This window comes from Trichosurus vulpecula, chromosome 8, assembly GCF_011100635.1.
Source record: "Trichosurus vulpecula isolate mTriVul1 chromosome 8, mTriVul1.pri, whole genome shotgun sequence".
Classification (NCBI taxonomy): Eukaryota; Metazoa; Chordata; class Mammalia; order Diprotodontia; family Phalangeridae; genus Trichosurus; species Trichosurus vulpecula.
In genome coordinates this window covers 216,782,660-216,804,682 of record NC_050580.1, presented here as the reverse complement: position 1 = coordinate 216,804,682, position 22,023 = coordinate 216,782,660, and positions in this window count along the sequence as shown.

Here is a 22,023-nt window from a genome sequence, read left to right as displayed (position 1 = left end):
TGGAGTTGGGAGCCGATTGGAGCAGAGGCCAACGTGGGTTGCACTTGGACCAGCCAGACCAGGAGCCAGGCAGAACAGGCCCTAGCGCCCTGAATCAGTGAGCTCTGGCAGTTGCCAGGCTTGTCAACCCACAAACACCAAAAACAATAGTGGGAAAACCTGCAGGGGACAGAGTGAAAGGAGTTCTCCAGCCAATGCCCTGGAGGCAGCAGGGGTGATGCAGCTACAGAATTACAGCTGCAGTTGCTTCCAGCCCCAGGCCCACCTGGTGGGAGGAATTAAGTGGCGGATCTGAGAAGGAGTGCAGAGCCTGCTTAAGATCTGAGTCAAGGTCGGGGTTGGAGGTTCTTGGGGGAGGAGGAGCGCTGGTGTGGCAGAGCTGGCTGTGTAGAAAAACCTCTGAAAACAACAGTGCAGCCCCTCAAGATTGGGACAAAGTACTCTCTACTCTACAAACAATCATACCCCTACGAACAACTCAAAGGTCAAGTAGTTGGCTGGGAACATGACCAGGTAGTGAAAATGCACTCAGATTTAGACTTAGACTTTGGAATCTTTCTTTGGTGACAAAGAAGACCAAAACATACAGCCAGAAGAAGTCAACAAAGTCAAAGAGCCTACAACAAAAGCCTCCAAGAAAAACATGAACTGGTCTCAGGCCATGGAAGGATTTGGAAAAGCAAGTTAGAGAAGTAGAGGAAAAATTGGGAAGAGAAATGAGAGTGATATGAGAAAACCATGAAAAACAAGTCAATGACTTGCTAAAGGAGACACAAAAAATACTGAAGAAAATAACACCTTAAAAATAGACTAACCCAAATGGCAAAAGAGCTCCAAAAAGCCAATGAGGAGAAGAATGCCATAAAAGGCAGAATTAGCCACATGGAAAAGGAGGTCCAAAAGACCACTGAAGAAAATACTACCTTAAAAATTAGATTAGAGCAAGTGGAAGCTAGTGACTTTATGAGAAATCAAGATATTATAAAACAGAACCAAAGGAATGAGAAAGTGGAAGACAATATGAAATATCTCATTGGAAAAACCACTGACCTGGAAAATAGATCCAAGAGAGATAATTTAAAATTTATTGGACTACCTGAAAGCCATGATCAAAAAAGAGCCTAGATATCATCTTTCAAGAAATTATCAAGGAAAATTGCCCTGATATTCCAGAGCCAAAGGGTAAAATAGAAATTGAAAGAATCCATGGATCGCCTCCTGAAAAAGATCCCAAAAAGAAAACTCCTAGGAATATTGTAGCCAAATTCCAGAGTTCCCAGGTCAAGAAGAAAATATTGCAAGCAGCCAGAAAGGAACAATTTGAGTATTGTGGAAACACAATCAGGACAACAAGATCTAGCATCTTCTATATTAAGAGATCAAAGGGCTTGGAATATGCTATTCTGGAGGTCAAAGGAACTAGGATTAAAACCAAGAATCACCTACCCAGCAAAACTGAGCATAATACTCCAGGGCAAAATATGGATTTTAAAAAAATAGAGGATTTTCAAGCATTCTTGATGAAAAGAATGACTTTCAAACACAAGAATCAAGAAAAGCAAGAAAAGGTAAACAGGAAAGAGAAATCATAAGGGACTTACTGAAGTTGAACTGTTTTGTTTACATTCCCACATGGAAAGATGATATTTGTAACTCATGAGACCTTTCTCAGTATTAGGGTAGTTGAAGGGAATATACATATATCTATATCTATATCTATATCTATACCTCAATCTATCTATCTATCTATCTATCTATCTATCTAGACAGAGGGCACAGGGTGAGTTAAATATGAAGAGATGATATCTTAAAAAATAAAATTAAGAGGTGAGAGAGGAATATATTGGGAGAAGGAGAAAGGGAGAGATAGAATGGGGTAAATTATCTCACTTAAAAGTGGCAAGAAAAAAGCAGTTCTGTAGGAAAGGAAAAGGGGGCAGGTGAAAGGGAATGAGTGAATCTTGCTCTCATCAGATTCGACTTAAGGAAGGTATAACATACACACTCAATTGAGTATCTTACCCTACAGGAAAGTGGGGGGAAAGGGATAAGGCAGGGGGGGGGTGATAGAAGGGAGGGAAGATTGGGAGAGGAGGTAGTCAAAAGCAAACATTTTTGAAAATGGACAGGGTCAAGGGAGAAAATTGAATAAAGGGGGACAGGATAGGATAGAGGGATATATAGTTAGTCTTTTAGAACATGACTATTTTGGAAGTGTTTTGCATAATGATACATGTGTGGTCTACGTTGAATTGCTTGCCTTCTCAAGGAGGGTGGGTGGAGAGGGAAGAAGGGAGAGAATTTGGAACTCAAAGTTCGAAAAACAAATGTTAAAAAAAGTTGTTTTTATGTGCAACTGGGAAATAAGATATAGAAGCAATGGGGTATAGAAATCTACCTTGCCCTACAGGAAGGTAAGGGGAAAGGGAATGGGGTGGGAGTGAGATAATAGAAGGGAGGGCAGACTGGGGAAAGGGGCAATCAGAATATATGCCATCTTGGGGTGGGGGGAGGGTACAAATGGGGAGAAAATTTGTAACTCAGAATCTTGTGGAGATCAATGTGGAAAACTAAAATATTAAATAATAAAAAATAAATTGAAAACAAGCCAATATTCAGCTATTCCAGTATATGCCTGAAGATTTTAGGCATTTCTGGCACTATCAATCTACTTATGTATCTATGTATCTATCTATGTAGATATATACCTATCTATGATAGATCCATCCATTCATCTATCTATCTATCTATCTATCTATCTATCTATCTGTCTGTCTACCTACATATACACATAATAGCACATTTATGTAGCACATAATACACAGTTATATAGCATGTTTTCAAAAATCCTTTTTGAGTTCTTCTATGACCTGAGACCAATTCACATTTTTCATTGAGGCTTTGGATGTGGAAGTTTTGACTTTGTTGTTTTCTTCTGAGTTTGTGTTTTGAGCTTCCCTGTCACCATAGTAACTTTCTATAGTTAAGATCTTTTTCTGCTGTTTGCTCATTTTTCTTTACTTTTAAATATGCTTAAATGAGACTCTGATTTTGGACTCTGATTCTGGAATGTAGGGGGCACTGTCCAAAACTTCAGGTTTTTTGTACAGCTGTTTTCAGAGTGAATTCTGGGGACCTGTAAGTTTTCAGTTCTTCCAAGGTAGTATGATTTAGGGAAAAGTGTTCACTATGGCTATACTTGAACCATCCAGTGGATGGATAGAAGGAAGGAAATAAACATTTATTAAACATTTACTATGTGCCAGTCATTGTGTTAAATTCTTTGCAAATACTATCTCATTCAATCTTTACAAGAACCCTGGGAGACAGGTACTATTATCCCCATTTTACAATTGAGGAAACTGAGGTTATGTGACTTGCCCAAGATCACACAGTTAGTAAATGTCTAAATCCGGATTTGAACTCAGGATTTGGACTCCAGGTCTAGTGCTCCATCCATTGTGCTATCTAGTTAGATCAAGAGGAGAGAGTGCTTGAAAGACTGCTCCAGTGCCATAAGTGTTAAGGTCTCGTTAAGTTGGCTTATTTGTTGGTTACTGCTGCTTCTGCCTCCTTCTCTTTTCTGAGCAGTTTCCTTGGTCCTGGCAGTTTGCCTTTCATGGTGATTCCCAGTCCTTCCTGGACTCCACCCAGGGCTTTATAATGAGAAAAGTCAGAGTAGCTCCTTAGAACAAAACAGGGAACAATGTGTTGACTTCCAGGAATTAAATATCTCTTTAGTTGAATCCTCCAGACCGCAGCTGTCCAATCTGCATTTGTTAGTGCTAAAATAGCCATGGAAGTATTATTGACCGCTTTGTTTTTGCAAACAACATATCATGAGGCTCCCTTATTTGGGAGGGGAAAGGGAACATAATGAAGCTTATTCATTCCATTAAGTTGATTTTATGGCTAGAGAATTGTTTCATCATTTTGGCCACATCCTTGTGGTAGAGATTATATATTTAAGTAGAGTTTGAAAAGACAAATATGAAAGTAAAAAAAAAGTATCCTAGCTACTAGTGAACTTAAGTCAATTCCAGAACAAAGACCTCATCAATGGGGCAATGAAGATTTTACCCTCTGTCCAGGATAGATTTCACTTCTTATCAAGAGGAGAGAAGAGGGAAGGGAGTGGACTTCCCAGATCATATCTTGCCATACTTGCTATAGGCATAATAAATTATTTTTAAAAACAGAAATAAAAGCACCAAGTGAAGCAGCTGATTATGCAGTAGATAGAGTACTGGACCTGGAGTTAGAAAGATTTGAGTTCAAATCCCATCTCAGAAACTTACTAGTTGTATAATCCTGGGTAAGTCACTTAACTTCTGTTTGCTTCAATTTCTTCAATTGTACAAAGGGAATTAAAAAAATCACCTACCTTTAAAGGTCATTATGAGGATCAAATGAGATAACATTTTTTTTTGTATTTTCTATCTCTCCATTTATTTATTTATTTGTTTGTTTATTTGTTTATTTAACATATTTAGTTTTCAGCAATGATTTTCACAAGAGTTTGAATTACAAATTTTTCCCCATTTCTACCCTCCCCCCCACTCCAAGATGGCGTATATTCTGGTTGCCCTGTTCCCCAGTCAGCCCTCCCTTCTGTCACCCCACTCCCCTCCCATCCCCTTTCCCCTTCCTTTCTTGTAGGGCAAGATAAATTTCTATGCCCCATTGCCCATGTATCTTATTTTCTAGTTGCATGCAAAACCTTTTTTTTTGTTTTTGAACATCTGTTTTTAAAACTTTGAGTTCCAAATTCTCTCCCTTCTTCCCTTCCCACCCACCCTCCCTAAGAAGTCAAGTAATTCAACATAGGCCACATGTGTATCATTATGTATAACCGTTCCACAATACTCATGTTGTGAAAGACTAACTATATTTTGCTCCTTCCCAACCCATCCCCCTTTATTGAATTTTCTCCCTTGACCCTGTCCCCTTTCCAAAGTGTTTGTTTTTGATTCCTATGTTGGTAACCAAAAATGGGCTCCTTATCACTTAGTCAACAAGTGCCCTTGGCTAGTTTGGCTTTTTCCCCTGAACTGAATGCTGTTTGTATGTTGGACTGGAGTAAGCTTGTCGGCCCCTTCACCTTGCTTCCCTTGCTTAAGCTGATCGAAAGAAACTGTGCTTTTCCGGTCAACCCCTTTACCTTGCTTAAGCAGATTGAAAGAACCTGTGCTTTCCCTGGCATACCTTACACCCCCACAGAAGCCGGATGGTTAAAAGCAGCTTCCGTTGGAGCCAGAGGCTGCTACAGCTATAGCCACAGCCAAAGCTGAAGCAGGAGCTGCCGGTAGCAGAGCTGACCTACAGGAGGAAGCTGAACAAGGACTTGAGGCCAGTGGGTAATCTTTTTACAATAGAGGGGAAGCATGTATATGATTTTGCTGTACACCATCATGCTTCTCTGTGGCCTCCTGGTTACTCTTGTGAGGCATACTTAATGGGTCTGGAAGCTTCTGATCAATATGTCAAAATGGGGATGCTGGTTCATGGGTTGGTTACTGTGGAGCCTGAATATTTGCTTTGATTCTTCTGCCTCCTACTTTGAGAGTTTCTTATATCCGGCGGTTCCGAACCTTTCAGACATATATATGATCCTCTTTGAAATTATAAACTCTGCCCTCCTAATACAATTACCACCACCCCCATCTGCCTTCCCCTCCATCATCCACCCCCCTTTTTTATCTTCTTCCCTTTTCTTTCCTGTGGGGTAAGATACCCAATTGAGTATGTATGGTATTCCCTCCTCAGGCCAAATTTGATGAGAGCAAGATTCACTCATTCCCTCCTCACCTGCCCTCTCCCCTCCTCCCACAGAACTGCTTCCTCTTGCCAGCTTTATTCAAGATAATCCACCCCATTCTATCTCTCCCTATCTCCTTCTCTCAATATATTCCTCTCTCATCCCGTAATTTGATTTTATTTCTTTTAGATATCTTCCCTTCATCTTCAACTCACCCTGTGTCCGCTCTCTCTCTTTCTCTTTATATATATATATATATATATATATATATATATATATATATATATATATATATATACATACACATACATATACATATATACATACATACACATTCACTTATATATATATATATACACATACATAAACATATATATGCATATTCCCTTCAGCTACCCTAATACTGCGGTCTCATCAATCACACACATCATCTTTCCATGTAGGAATGTAAACAAAACAGTTCAATTTTAGTAAGTCCCTTGCAATTTCTTTTTCTTGTTCTTTTTCTTGATTACCTTTTCATGCTTCTCTTGATTCTTATGTTTGAAAGTCAAATTTTCTATTCAGCTCTGGTCTTTTCATTGAGAAAGTTTGAAAGTCCTCTTTTTTATTGAAAGCCCATATTTTGCCTTGGAGCATGATACTCAGTTTTGCTAGGTAGGTGATTCTAGGTTTTAATCCTAGCTCCGCTGACCTCTGGAATATCGTATTCCAAGCCCTTCGATCTCTTAATGTAGAGGCTGCCAGATCTTGGGTTATTCTGATTGGGTTTCCACAATACTCAAATTGTTTCTTTCTGGCTGCTTGCAGTATTTTCTCCTTGACCTGGGAGCTCTGGAATTTGGCGACAATATTCCTAGGAGATTTCTTTTTGGGATCTATTTGAGGAGGCGATCGATGGATTCTTTCAATTTCTACTTTGCCCTGTGGCTCTAGAATATCAGGGCAGTTCTCCTTGATAATTTCTTGAAAGATGATATCTATGCTCTTTTTTTGATCACGGCTTTCAGGTAGTCCAATAATTTTTAAATTATCTCTCCTGGATCTATTTTCCAGGTCAGTGGTTTTTCCAATGAGATATTTCACATTGTCTTCCATTTTTTCATTCCTTTGGTTCTGTTTTATAATATCCTGATTTCTCATAAACTCTCTGGCTTCCACTTGCTCCAATCTCATTTTTAAGGTAGTATTTTCTTCAGTGGTCTGTTGGACCTCCTTTTCCATTTGGCTAATTCTGCCTTTCAAGGCATTCTTCTCCTCATTAGCTTTTTGGAGCTCTTTTGCCATTTGAGTTAGTCTATTTTTTAAGGTGTTGTTTTCTTCAGTGTATTTTTCAATATTTTTTGGGGGTCTCCTTTAGTAAGTCATTGACTTGTTTTTTGTGGTTTTCTCGGATCCTTCTCATTTCTCTTCCCAATTTTTCCTCTACTTCTCTAACTTGCTTTTACAAATCCTTTTTGAGCTCTTCCATGGCCCAGGACCAGTTCATGTTTTTCTTGGAGGCTTTTGGTGTAGACTCTTGCACTTTGTTGACTTCTTTAGGCTGTATGTTTTGGTCTTCTTTGTCACCAAAGAAAGAATCCAAAGTCTGAGACTGAATCTGGGTGTGTTTTCACTGCCTGTCCATATTCCCAACCAACTAACTTGACCCTTGAGTTTTTCAGTGGGGTATGACTGCTTGTAGACTAAAGAGTTCTATGTTCCACATTTGGGGGGGGATGCACCAGCTCTGCCACACCAGTACTCCTCCTTCCCCCAGAACCCCCAACCCAGACTGGGCTTAGATCTTCAGCAGGCTGTGCACTCCTGTTCTGATCCGCCACTTAATTTGTCCCACCAGGTGGGCCTGGGGCCAGAAGCAACTGCAGCTGTAGCTGCCCCACCTCTGCTGCAGCGGGGGCAGGGGCGGTGGCCAAACTGTGAACTCCTTCCACTCCCGCAGCTTTTCCCAGTAACCTTCTCCGTTGTTTTTGGTGTTTGTGGGTTGAGAAGTCTGGTAACTGCCGAAGCACACTGAATCAGGGCGCTAGGGCCCGCTCCGCCTGGCTCTGGTCTGGTTGGTCCGTGCTGCTCACGCTGGGCTCTGCTTTGCTCTGCTCCAAGCTCCCAGCTCCATGTGGAATAGACCTCATCCAGAGACCACCCAGGCTGTCCTGGGCTGGAGCCCTGCTTCCCTCTGCTGTTTTGTGGGTTCTGCAGTTCTAGAATTGGTTCAGAGCCATTTTTTATAGGTTTTTGGAGGGACTCGGCAGGGAGCTCATGCTAGTCCTGGCTTTCCAGCCGCCATCTTGGCTCCACCCCCGTCAGAGAACATTTTAAAAAAGCACTTGGCACTGTGCCTGGCACATAGTAGGAGCTATATAAAATGGTCCTGGCACATAGTAGGAGCTTATTTCCTCCCCAAAATGATAGACATGGTTATCATGAAGAGGTGGTATGGCAATAGAAAACACTTCCGGAGTGTTTTTTAATCTTTTCAATTATTATTATTTCCATAGAACTCTAATAAGGAGATACAGTGAATAGACAACTAGACCTTAGATTTAGGAAGAATCAGGCTCAAGTCTTGTCTTTGCTTCCTACTGGCTGTGGAACCTTTAAGACGGTAAGTTACAGAGAAGATGCTGATCTTCATTGGCCATGAGAGTTTCCTCACTGGAAGTTTCCTATGCCACTAAAATCACAAGTCCATTCCCTCCCTGCCCTGTGGGCCCCCCCCCAAATAAAACCAACTCAATGTGCTCAGGTACATGGGGGTGAGAGCAGTGAAGCCCAGTGATAATAGCAGTTCTTGAACTATTCTGGTGAAGAGGAGAGAACTTTGACAAGAATCTCCATGAGACTAAGAGAGAGTGGGAAAGAGAATCAGACCAGAACCGCAGCAACAGGGATGTCTGGACTTGCGACTGTCATTCCTATTGCAAAAGAATGACCTCGACAAAAGTTTGCACAGGCTCGGGACTATTAGGAAAAGCAAAAGGCTGGTGAGGTCTTCATTAGCTGTACAACATCCTTACTGAGGGATGTTGCCTTAGAATTTGAGAAATATAAATACATTGTTTCTACTTACAGAGGGAAGGGAAGGACAGGAAGTGGAAAGGAAAAGGGATGGGCAGTAGGAGCGGATGGGTAGTATGGAAAGCTAATTCTCTGTCTCTTCCTCACATTTCCTCAGGGAAAAGGGTCCTTAAATTAAGGCTGGTTCTGAAAACACGAAAGTATTAGACCTTAAAAGGTATTGCAAGCAAGTGAGTGTTTGTGCCTGCAAGCTGCCTAGATAGAGCCAGGTTACCAAGAGGAATGCTTCTGGAATGAGTAAAGTATTGTTTCTTAGTAGGAAAAGAAAGGAAGCTTAAATATTTTATGTATTTTTTAACTTCAGCCTAGGGAGCAATGACGAATGTCTTGATTTGACTGGTTCATAAGCTTCATGATTTACTGGATTTCTTGAATATCAAATCTGCATATATTAGAATCTATTCATTGGAAACTGTTTCTCGTACCAGAGTGGGTTATTACTTATTTTGTGCATGTATATATATATATATATATATATATATATATATATATGTGTGTGTGTGTGTGTGTGTGTGTGTGTGTGTGTGTGTGTGTGTATTTAATAATCCATAATTCTTTTAAAATCATATATTACCCTTCTATGGGCACATTGCTTAAAAGAACCCAACCCATTTTTATGTAACTTCAGTTTGAAATATAGCCTTCATGTGAATTTACAAATAAATAAAAAAGCAGACAGCATCAACAGAAACTAAGTGAAACAAAAATTTACAGCATATAGTTACTGCAAATTTATTCAACATTTTAAAGAGCCATTACATTCTTTTATAAAATAATGCTGAGATCATTGAATAGTTGAATTTGAAATAAGTTCACCACTAGATGAAACAAGAATATCTTCTGAATTGTTATACACTTATAAATTATGTAACTCCAAACTGAGGACTTAGTTTAAGTCATTTTTATGTATATTATGACATTTTCTTTAAAAGTACTTATGACAAAAGCTATTGACCATAGTTTAAGACACCAATCTTTTTCTCTAAACCAATCATTAATGTAACTAATGGTTAGTTTCTTCTCTTAAGTTTTCTTATTTGGTTCTGAACCATGAACAAGTACAGTGACTATTAACCATAAATAACAACTGAATAATTAGCTTTTTTTAGCTTGTGCAAGAAACTTTTGCATAGAAAATGTCTCCTGCTTTAATGATTTTTTTCTTTACTCTTTTTCTCCTCATGTAGGTTCAATTACTGGCAGCTAGGGGGTGCAATGGATAGAGTGCCTGGCCTGGAGTCCAGAAGACTCATCTTCCTCAGTTCAAATCTGGCCTCAGACACTTACTAGTTGTGTCACCCTGGGCAAGACAATTAACTCGGTTTGTGTCTCAGTTTCCTCATCTGTAAAATCAGTTGGAGAAGGAAATAGTAAAAGCCATTCTAGTATCTTTGCCAAGAAAATCCCAAATGGGGTCAAGAAAAATCTGAAATGACCAAACAATAGCATAACTTTGAGAGGGAGAACACTATTAGTTGGGAGGATCAGGAAAGCCCTGAATATATGTAGAATATAGTACACAAGCTGCATCTTGAAGGAAGAGAAGAATTTTATGAAGTAAGGTAAGGAGATGAAAAGCCATCGAAAGGCACATGGATGAGAGGTGGAGTGTTGCATGTGACAGACAGAGAAAAGGCCATTTTGGCTGAACAATAGAGTACAAGAAAGGAAATAATACATAAGATGGCTAGAAAGATAGGCTGTGGCCTGATTGTGAAAGATTTTAAAGCTAAATAGTGGAGTTTATATTTTATCCTAGAGGCAATAAGAAGTCACTTTTTAAGTTGTATTTTTGGACCCAAGTGCAGGACTTTACATTTATCCCTATTGAATTCCATCTTCTTAGATACAGATCAATGTTCTCTCTGGTCAAGATCTCTGTACATCTTGACCTTGACATCCAACACTTCAGTTATCTTTTCCAGCTTTGGTTTGTTTGCAAATTTGATTAGCATGTCATTGACACAAATGTTAAACAGCATGGGTCCAAGCACAGATCACTGTAGCCTTCTTCTATAGACCTATCAAGCTGATAGTGAACCACTAACAAATATTCTTTGAGCCCAAGCATTCAACCACTTCCAAATCCACGTGATTATAATAATATTGAGTCAACATCTTTTTATCCTTTACTCAAGAATTATATGAATAGCAAGTTGTGCATGATGGATTTGCAATTTCATGTGCAATCGTCTTTTTTATTATACTATGTTATGGAAATGCTTGCTTTATTCCATAAATTAAAAGTAAAATACATTTTTAAAAAAAGAATTATATGAGAAACAATGGCAAGGAAGAAATGGTCACCAAGAAGGGAAAGTAATTATTTTCCAAAAATTTCTCCAGGCCCCAAAAAAGTCTTTTAAAAACTCAACAACAAATTACTTAACTAGATCTTGGGTTCTTAACCTTTTTGTGTCTTGTAGTCCCTTTAGCAGTCTAGAAAAGCCTATTGACCACAGAGAAATGTTTATAAATGCATAACATAAAGCATATCAAATTAAAAAGGAAATTATTTATGTTGAAACACAGTCATCAAAATGCTTTTTAAAAGTTTGCGGAACCTAACTAATCTATTTATGTAATGCCATCCCAATTAAATTACTAAAAAATTATCTTACTGAGTCAGAAAAAATAATAACAGGGTTCATTTGGAAGAGCAGAGGGTCAGGAACTTCAAGGAAACCAGGGGGGAAAGATGTGAAGGAATCAGATTTAGTAGTATCAGACCTTTAACTATATTATAAGGTGAGAACAGTGTTGAAGTGTAAAATGGATAATTAAATAGATAAATTAAAATTTTTCCTGTATAAATAAAACCTATGTAGCCAAGAATAGAGAGAATGCAGAAAATTGGGGGAAAGCTCTCACAAGCAATCTCCCAGATAGAATGTGATTGGGTCTAAATATTGTTGTGGTATAGGAAATGATGAGCTGATGGATTTAGAAAGATATGGAAAGACTTGGACTTATGAAGGAAGATGCTGTCTACTTTCAGAGAAACAGAGGACAAGTGGAAATAAGCATAATATGGTCTTATGTATATGTGTATATATGTGTATGTTTATGGATCTCTATATATGTAGATATGTATACATAATAAGTATGTATACATGCACACATATTTATATATCTGCCACTTAATTGTAGCCTTCTGGGGTGGGGGGAAGGAAGGGAGAAAGAATGAAGCAAAAAGTGCGCAGCAGAGGACAAAAGAAAACCAACAAGGAAGCAAAGAAAAGCCAGGCAGCTTTGAAAAAAATGTGTAGTGTTCATTACATAGGTTTTCTTGAAATAGAAATGTATTGCCATATATTGAATCCTCTCTTATGTTCTGTGTGCATGGAAATGTTTTTTTTTCTTTTCTTATTTTGTATTTAAGTTTAAAATAAATTTTAAAACAAAAGAAAAAAGTTTGTAGATCAGGTTAAGAACTTCTGAATTATATATAGAGTGACTACCCCTGGAGTCCATTACAAAAGATAAAAACATCACAAAAGGCATAGTCTCATGACATGTTATTGGACGACTGAGAGGCTTAGAACTTATTTAGCAACACTAACACTGAACAATCCTGCACTACAGGTGTGTCCAGCAGAAGAAACATTTCAAGTTTATGATTTAAGGTTCAGTTATAGGGATTCCTATATAATCTCCCACTTGGCAGTGACTCAGTCTGATTGCCTACAAGAGAGAGACGGAGAGAGACACAGAGAGAGACACCGAGACAGAGAGAGACACAGAGAGAGACACCGAGACGGAGAGAGACACAGAGAGAGACACCAAGACAGAGAAAGACACAGAGAGAGACACCGACACAGAGAGAGACACAGAGAGAGACACCGAGACAGAGAAAGACACAGAGAGAGACACCGAGACAGAGAAAGACACAGAGAGATAGACAGAAAGACAGAGACAGAGAGACAGAGAGATAGACAGAAAGACAGAGACAGAGAGACAGAGATAGACAGAAAGACAGAGACAGAGAGACAGAGATAGACAGAAAGACAGAGACAGAGAGACAGAGATAGACAGAAAGACAGAGACAGAGATAGACAGAAAGACAGAGACAGAGATAGAGAGAGATAGAAACAGAGAGGGGAGGGAGACAGACAGAAACGGAGAGACAGAGACAGAAAGATAGAAACAGAGAGGGGAGGAGGAGAGACAGAGAGAAAGAGACAGAGACACAGAGACAGAGATAGAGAGAGAGAGAGAGAGAGAGAGAGAGAGAGAGAGAGAGAGGGACGGAGACAACAGAGACACAGACAGAGACACAGAGACAGAGACAGAGGCAGAGAAACTAAAGAAGTGGAAAAAGGAAGACCTAGCAGCTCAGAAGGAAAGGTGCTACCATGTCCCAGAGTAAAACAACTATAATCCTCCCATCTGAGGTCAATCCTTTCCCTACTGAATTTACTCTTATTAGGGACCCATACTGGCCTCAACTTGAAGGGAATGAAGGCATCCATCTTGGAGGGAATCTGTGCAGCAGTGAAAAGAGAATGAAATGTGAGATACATGTGAAAGAAAAGAATGAAATGTGAAGCCAGAGGCAAGCTACTGAGAATTCAAGAAAAAGGATGAAGGGGGGGGAATCCCCCCAAATAAGCCTAAGCATGAACCTGTCTCTCAAGCAAGTAAATCTGCAGAGAGACTAGAAATACAAAAATGCCTCAAGAAAGGTCATAATATATTGAACAAGTATGAAGGCAACTGCGCCAAAAAGCCTGAAAGAGAAAGAATTCGATAGGTCCACAGAGATCACAAGAAACTACAGAATAGTCCAAAAGATAAATAAAATTTTTAAAATATGGTATAATGAAAGGAATTATGTTGGAAACCTGGGCTTTGAAACCAAAATTAAAGAAGAGAAAAATCAGGGAACAGAAATTAGAATATATAATTGAGAATCTGTCTGACAAAGTAAAGACTCAATGAGAGAATGAAATCTTTGGAACACAAAACTACATAAATGGAAGAAAATTTGGCAGAAGAGAATCAAATAGCAATTACTTTAAAGGTACATGAATTCTATGTAAGCCAAAGCAATTAACCTTAAAGACAGAATGAAAAGGTTGAAATAGACCTAGACTGCTTGACTTATTATGAGGTTCTTACGCACTACAAGTCCAAAGGGTGAAGTGTTATTCTCCCAGAACAACACAACAAATGTGTTTATATGTGTATATATAAATATATGTTTATAAGTATGTGCGTATGTATATATATACACACATATACATATATGAATAATATAATATTATATATAATAAAACACAATATATGTTTATATATATATATATATGAATTTTTTTTAAACTGCCTAGTACTTTTGGCTACAGACCAAAAACTACTCATTGATTGAATGTACGGATTGCTAACTGAAAGGAAAAAAAATCTACATTTGAAACTCCAAGACATGTAATGTCCCTAATCCCTAATTTCTATGACAAATAGCAAATTTTTCAGGCATCCAGGATAAAGACCTTTAGCCATGAAGAAATGCCAGTTTGAATACCTAGAATTCCTGTGTAGTCATTAGAAATTGAGGAGAGTGAAATAGGACATTCCAAAAGCAGAGACACTCAAGGTCTAAGCCCAAAATAACACATCCTGTAAGGATGAACCTGATTATCCACCAAACATGTCTGATATTCAACCAAGGAGAAACATTTGAGGCATTCCTGCAAAACAAACAGAAGACATTGATGAACAAAATATTCAATTATCAAACATTCCAAACAAGAGAAATATAAGAAAGGTAAATAAATACAATTCTCAATATAATATAAATCAACTTTTTTCTAGTCTATTATCTCAAAAAATATATTGATATGTAAAAGAAGACTCATCAAGAAACAAAAAGGACATGAGAGTTTAAAGATTCAAGGAGACCTTAAAAGATCAGGAAAAGAGAAGGAGACAGAGCTGAATAAATACTCTCTGGATTAAATCTTTCATTCCTTTATAAGTTAATCAATATAATTTACTGAGAGAGTTAACACCAGGGCCCTGACAGTGCAGAAGTAAGCAGAGAAAGAATGATGTTTTCTCTAGTCTCAGAGGCCCTGACAGTGCAGAAGTGAACTGAGAAAGAATGGTATTTTCTTTAGTCTCTCATTGGGGGTTGGGGCTGTGAGAGAATAGGACAAAAGGATTTCAAGAGAAAGACTAAAATGGGAAGGTGGGATATATATGTATATATATACGTATACATACACACAGAAACATACATGTATACATACACATACACATACATATACATACGTATGTGTGTATGTATAAGTTCTCTCCAGAAGAGGAAATGAAAGGGTGCTACTAAAGAACATTCCAATTTGGGGTGGAGCTCTATGTAGGAAGAAATAGGACCTTAAAATGGGTTTTGTCTGGGGAAATTTATATGTCCATTCTTCGAGAAAGTGTTGTACCTTCTAGGACTAAATTCAACCCTGGGAGAGAGGATATATGAGTCCCTAAGAGCAGCAAGCCCCCAGTGTGGAAAGGGGAAATAGAAACAGGGATAGAATAACTTAGCCTTGGGAGTGGTGAGTGATCATGGTAAGGGCAGGAAGAAGATTCAGGTCTCATGACTCATGACACAGAGTGATTCACTTCACATGATACTTCTTCCATTTAGCATTGCTTCCAAACCTGAAATTATATTTCTTGGATTGAGACAAATAGAAACATTGGGGAATGGGATGAGTTCTACAAAGGCAATAATAGAGAAAGTTCAAATTTGTTATTCCAGAAACTCTACCCTCCTGGGAGATTGCTACATACTATAAATACCCTATTATAGAAATAATAGAGAAGGTATAAGTAAGGGTACCCATAAATTGGAGAATGGACTTCAGAATAGATTAGAAAAGAGAGAGAAATAAGTAAAACAAGGTAAATCAAAGTTTCTTGGTGGGGGAGTAGGAATACTCATTGCTCCCCATTGCCACTGCTAGACCTCTACTATGATCACTCAGAAACTCTCCCTTTGAAGTTCGTGCTATCCAAATTCGGATCATCTAATCCAGATTCTGACGTCTGTTATCTTCTGTCACACTACCCCAGCCCCCTTGCCTTCCATCTTTAATGTCTTCAATGCCTAGCTCGCAATTCTCCACCTCAACTTCTGCCCTCGTATTAGAGGTCCTCTCTCAACTATCTTAACTTCCTAGTTTATCAACCTACCTGATTACTATAACCTACTTCTCTATTCCGCTTCAGCTATACACTGGATATTCATCAGGATGACTGGCGATGACCCAGGATGCAGTGGGAGACCCTGATCCAGATGGCACTAGAGGAAAAAGTGAGGCTGGTGACCTTGCACAGCCCTCCCTCACTCAAATCAAAGTCAACTGCAAGTCATGCCATCATTTACCTGGTCTCATGGTCCTCCTCGAAAAGGAAGGACAAACACAGCCTGTGAGTAGGCCAAGCTGCCTGAAAGGGGACCCAGCTAGTTGGGTAACTCAGCTATTTTTTTCCCTCTCCCTCTCCCTCTACCTCTACCTCTCCTTCTCTTTCTCCTCTCCAAAGGAAGGTAGATTTTGATGGCCTGAAGCTGCCCACTTGATTTGGGATTTACCGGCTAGATTTCTTTGTTTCTTTGTTTCTTTCCTTCCTTCCTTCATTGCTTCCTTCCTTCCTTCCTTCCTTCCTTCCTTCCTTCCTTCCTTCCTTCCCTCCTCTCTCCTCTCTCTCTCTCTCTCTCTCTTTCTTTCTTCCTTTATTTCACAAAACCTTAAACCCAGTTCACTCTGAAGGTCATAGACTGGACCACAATAGGTCCCTGCCCAAGCTCCACTTAATGGCTGTATTTTGGGCCCTCCTGACTTAGAGTGAATATCAATGGTAACTATTTCTCTTTAGAACAGCAACCCTGAAGGTCTTCCCCTCTTAGCTTGATTTTTTTCTAATTAATTCTTGCTTCCAAAATCACAGATCTTATGTCATTCTTCGATTCAAAAAACTTCAGTGACTCCCTATTGTCCATTGGATAGAATACAAACCCCTCCTCCTGGCAACTAAGGTCCTTCAAAATCTGCCTCAAATCTACTTTCTCAATCAGTCTTATTTCATATTATTCCTCTTAGGACAATAGGATCATAGATGTAAAATTGGAAGGGACATAGGGTGGGGGAGGGGTGGTAATCTAGTCCACTGCTCTCATTCTATAAACAGGGACACTGAAGCCCGGGGAGGTTAAATAAGTTCACATAAGTAACAGTCAGAGGTAGGATTTTAAGCCAGGTTTTCCAACTTTAGGTCTTCAGGATCAGTTCTCTTTTCACTCTATCACCACTGTCCCTTTCATTTACTCCATGTCCTAGACAAACTGAATTATTAGCAGTCTCTCAAACTTGGTATGCAATTGCCTCAATTCAATTCAAGCACACCATTGCTCATTTTTAGAATGCCTTCTCGTGTCTTCCTGTCAAAATCCCTTTCCTTTCTTCTGTTGCCACCCCTTCCACAAAGGCTTCCCTGATCAGCTCTCCACTCATGTAAATATTTTTCCCTCTTCAAATTTTCATATTGCTTTTTATCTGGGTACTTCTTCTGGTCCTCGATTGATCAATTGACTGATTGTTTCTATCACATCTTATTTTTGTGTTTGCCCTTTCCTATGTGGTAAAATGGGAGAAAAAACTTGAATGCAGGGAATTTTACTTGTCTTCTTTGTATCCTAAGTGCTTAAGAGTGTTGCCTTGTACATAGTAAGATTTAATAATAATGATGTGATGGTTGTTTGTATTTAAGGTAATTTTGACATCGTGCCACTTTAGTCATTCTTTCTAGATGTTGCATTCACTTTAAAATATTTAAGATTTTGCATGATGTGACTTAAACTTTTGATCTTTGTCTTGAGTCTTTTTTGATGCTTTACATATGAAGTCTGCATATTAGTGGAAAATGCATTAGGTTTGGGAATCTGAAGGCCTAAGTTGGAGTCTCAACTCTGGCATGTAATATTTGTTTGATATCTGAGACTGTATTTTCTCATTTGTATAATGAGGGACTGTTCAATGAGAGCCCAGTTCTGTGAGAATGGGTCAGAAGAACCACAAGGATGTTTGATGAACTTGCCTTAGGGAAAATCATGATAACAGAGAGTAGAGGGACCTAACTCTACTTCAGGTTTTCTCTATTTCCTGTCTGCTTATTTTGTGGTGAAGAAAAGGCCTTTTGGTTGGCTGCTGTGCCAGAGATTAGAAACTCAACTCTCTTTTTCCTCTTTAGTAGTCATAAGATATAAGGGTGCTATTTCTCCCTGGACAGATGCCATTGGTCATCTTTGAAAATGAAGGACAAACAACAAGATATAAGGGTGACTCTCTGAGATCCAGAGAGCAAGTGAAGGGGTGCTGTGAGTGAATACATGGCCCCCCAGTTACACATATATAAGAGATGGAGCCACCTCCTGTTTATACCTTCTTTCCTTTGGTACAGGGCCTTGTGAGGCTTCAAAAGGTAGAAGGAGCAGAAGGCCACAGATGGGATCTCACATTGGGGGTTGCCTGAAACAGAACCTTGTGCCCATGTAGCCCCCAAAAGCAACCTTCTTGATGCAACTCAGCAGGGTATCAAGCTCACCCTGTAGACTGACTCCATTTTCCATGCTTGACACCTTCACAGCCTCTTCAGTTGCTTCTCTCTTGTGATTGGAGGGCTGGGAAGTTAAGCAATAAACTCCTCCCAAATCATTCCTTTATAGAGGACTCAGAACTTTGCAAGTAATTCTCCATTTTCCATCAGCAACTTTGCTTGGTTTTTATTCCACAGACCACTATGCCCTCATACTGGATACCCTCAATAGCTTCTGCTTCCTCACTCAATTCCTCTCCTCCCCTACTACTTTTCAGCTTCCTTTTCTAAGTTGTCTCCACATATTTGATTGTAAATTCCTTGAGGGTAGGGACTGTCTTTCTTTTTCTTGTTTGTATCTCCAGTGCTTAGCACAATGCCTGGCACATAATAGGTGCTTAGGAAATCTTCATTGAATTGAGCTGAATTGAAGAAAGTTAGTGGTCCAGTCACCATGCCACCTTTGGAAGTAAATTTGGTGGGCCAAATGTTTCGTGGCGAACTGATTAAGTTTGAGCCCACTCTTCTCTGAGACAGAAATATAGAGGACAGAATATGACTCCTACCACAAGGGGAATGTTTTTGTACATTTGTGCTTGCTATATAGACTCATTAATTATCCATTTGGAAAAACCAACTGATATTTACTGATTAAATTGATGGGATACTAATCACTGTTAACACTGATACCGAGAAGATATTAACTGACAAATGATATTGGGGCAACAATCACTGGCTATTAATGTTGGGGAGAATACACTGGAGTGAGGGACTAAGCTGGTAATGATAGAAAGATATCTTCAACTCCTTGGAATACCTTGGGGGTACCCCTAGAACTCTAAGAGGAAGCTGCCCTCTGGGGACCTGACTTGCCAGTGCAAGTGGGATTTGGGATGAAGACTCCCAGAATCTATATGGGATACTGCTTTAAAAGAGGAATAATAATAATAATTTCACTGTCTGTCTCCCAGAGTTGTGAAGAAAGAGCTCTGTAACCCATAAAGTACTATAGAAGGATGCTATTTGTTGTTATAAATAATGTTTTAATATTATTAGCAGTAATAATCCTAAGAAACAACTCAACAACTATATTCTTTGTCACTTCTTTTTTTGGTATGTAAATTTATTTTATTTTTTATTTTTTTTAAATTTATTTAACATATTTAGTTTTCAGCATTGATTTTCACAAGAGTTTGGATTACAAATTTTCTCCCCATTTCTACCCTCCCCCCCACTCCAAGATGGCATATATTCTGGTTGCCCTGTTCTCCAGTCAGTGCTCCCCTCTGTCACCCCACTCCCCTTCCATCCCCTTTTCCCTTCCTTTCTTGTAGGGCAAGATAAATTTTTACGCCCCATTGCCTGTGTATCTTATTTTCTTGTTGCATGCAAAAATATTTTTGTTTGTTTTTGAACATCTGTTTTTAAAACTTTGAGTTCCAAATTCTCTCCCCTCTTCCCTTCCCACCCACCCTCCCTAAGAAGTCAAGCAATTCAACATAGGCCACATGTGTATCATTATGTATAACCCTTCCACAATACTCATGTTGTGAAAGACTAATTATATTTTGCTCCTTCCCAACCCATCCCCCTTTATTGAATTTTCTCAGTTGACCCTGTCCCCTTTCCAAAGTGTTTGTTTTTGATTACCTCCACCCCCATCTGCCCTCCCCTCCATCATCCCTCCCTTATTTTATCTTCTTCCCTCTTCTTTCCTGTGGGGTAAGATACCCAATTGAGTATGTATGGTATTCCCTCCTCAGGCCAAATCTGATGAGAGCAAGATTCACTCATTTCCCCCTCACCTGCCCTCTCCCCTCCTCCCACAGAACTGCTTCCTCTTGCCACCTTTATGGGAGATAATCCACCCCATTCTATCTCTCCCTATCTCCCTCTCTCAATATATTCCTCTCTCATCCCTTAATTTGATTTTATTTCTTTTAGATATCTTCCCTTCATCTTCAACTCACCCTGTGCCCGCTCTTTCTCTCTCTATATATATACACATACATATATACATACATACACATTCACTTACATATATATATATATACATAAACATATATATATATGTATATATGCATATTCCCTTCAGCTACCCTAATACTGAGGTCTCATGAATCATACATGTCATCTTTCCATGTAGAAATGTAAACAAAACAGTTCAACTTTAGTAAGTCCCTTGCAATTTCTTTTTCTTGTTCTTTTTCTTGATTACCTTTTCATGCTTCTCTTGATTCTTGTGTATGAAAGTCAAATTTTCTATTCAACTCTGATCTTTTCACTGAGAAAGCTTGAAAGTCCTCTATTTTATTGAAAAATCCATATTTTGCCTTGGAGCATGATACTCAGTTTTTCTGGGTAGGTGATTCTAGGTTTTAATCCTAGCTCCGTTGACCTCCGTTCTTTGTCACTTCTGATTGTCTTTGTTCTTCAAAACCTTCACTCCATTTCCTTATAAAGGTGTTGCTTTTGACACCTTCACAGTCTCAAAGTACTTGTTGCATACCTGGGGTCATGGTTTGAAATTCCTTTTAAATGCTAAATTAACATTCTGAATTAATTACGATTATCCATGTGGAATACTTATGTGTGTGAGGCCTTGTACTGAGTTTATTGTATACAGAAAAACCCTGTAAAATGATAGAATCACAGACTGACAGAACTGAAAGAGGTCTAAGAAATTATCTAATCCAGCCCTCTAAGTTTACAAACTGCTGCATATGCTTACAACAAAAATGTCTATATAGCTAAGGGGTTTCTAAGTACTCCCATAATACATTTTGAAATATATGATATAATAAAATTATGACTCAATAGAATAATTTAGATAAATCTCTAGTATTTGACCTGCAATGTTCTTCCATGTGGTAAGCCATAAGCTAACTTTTTCCATAGTTATGAAATACAAATGGCATCTAAGGGCCTTTTCAATTTAAAAATTCCATGACTTGGGGGTGGAGCCAAGATGGTGGCTGGAAAGCAGGGATGTGCCTAATCCCCCAGGATCCTCCAAACACCTGTAAAAATAGCTCTGAACAAATTCTAGAACAGCAGAACCCACAAAATAGCAGAGGGAAGCAGGTCTCTAGCCCAAGACAGGCTGGATAGTTGTTGGGTAAGGTCTATCTCATGGAGCTGGGAGCGGAGCATAGCACAGCCCACTGTGGGCTGTGCCCAGACCAACCAGAGCAGCAGCTGGGCAGAACAGGACCCAGCACCCTGAATCAGTGAGCTGTGGCACTTACCAGACTTCTCAACCCACAAACACCAAAGACAACAGAGAAGGTCAGTGGGACAAAACTGCAGGGACAGAGTGAAAGGAGTTCGCAGTTCAGCCACCACCCCAGAGGCAGCAGAGGTGGTGCAGCTACAGAACTCCTGCTGCAGATGCTTCCAGCTCCAGGCCCACCTGGTGGGAGGAATTAAGTGGCGGATCCCAGCATGAGTGCAGAGCCTGCTCAGATCTGAGTCTCGGTCCAGGTTGGCAGTTACTGGGAGAGGAGGAGTGCTGGTGTGGCAGAGCTTGCTGTGTAGAAATACCTCTGAAAACAACAGCGCAGCCCCTCAAGCTTGGGACAAAGTACTCTCTACAAGCA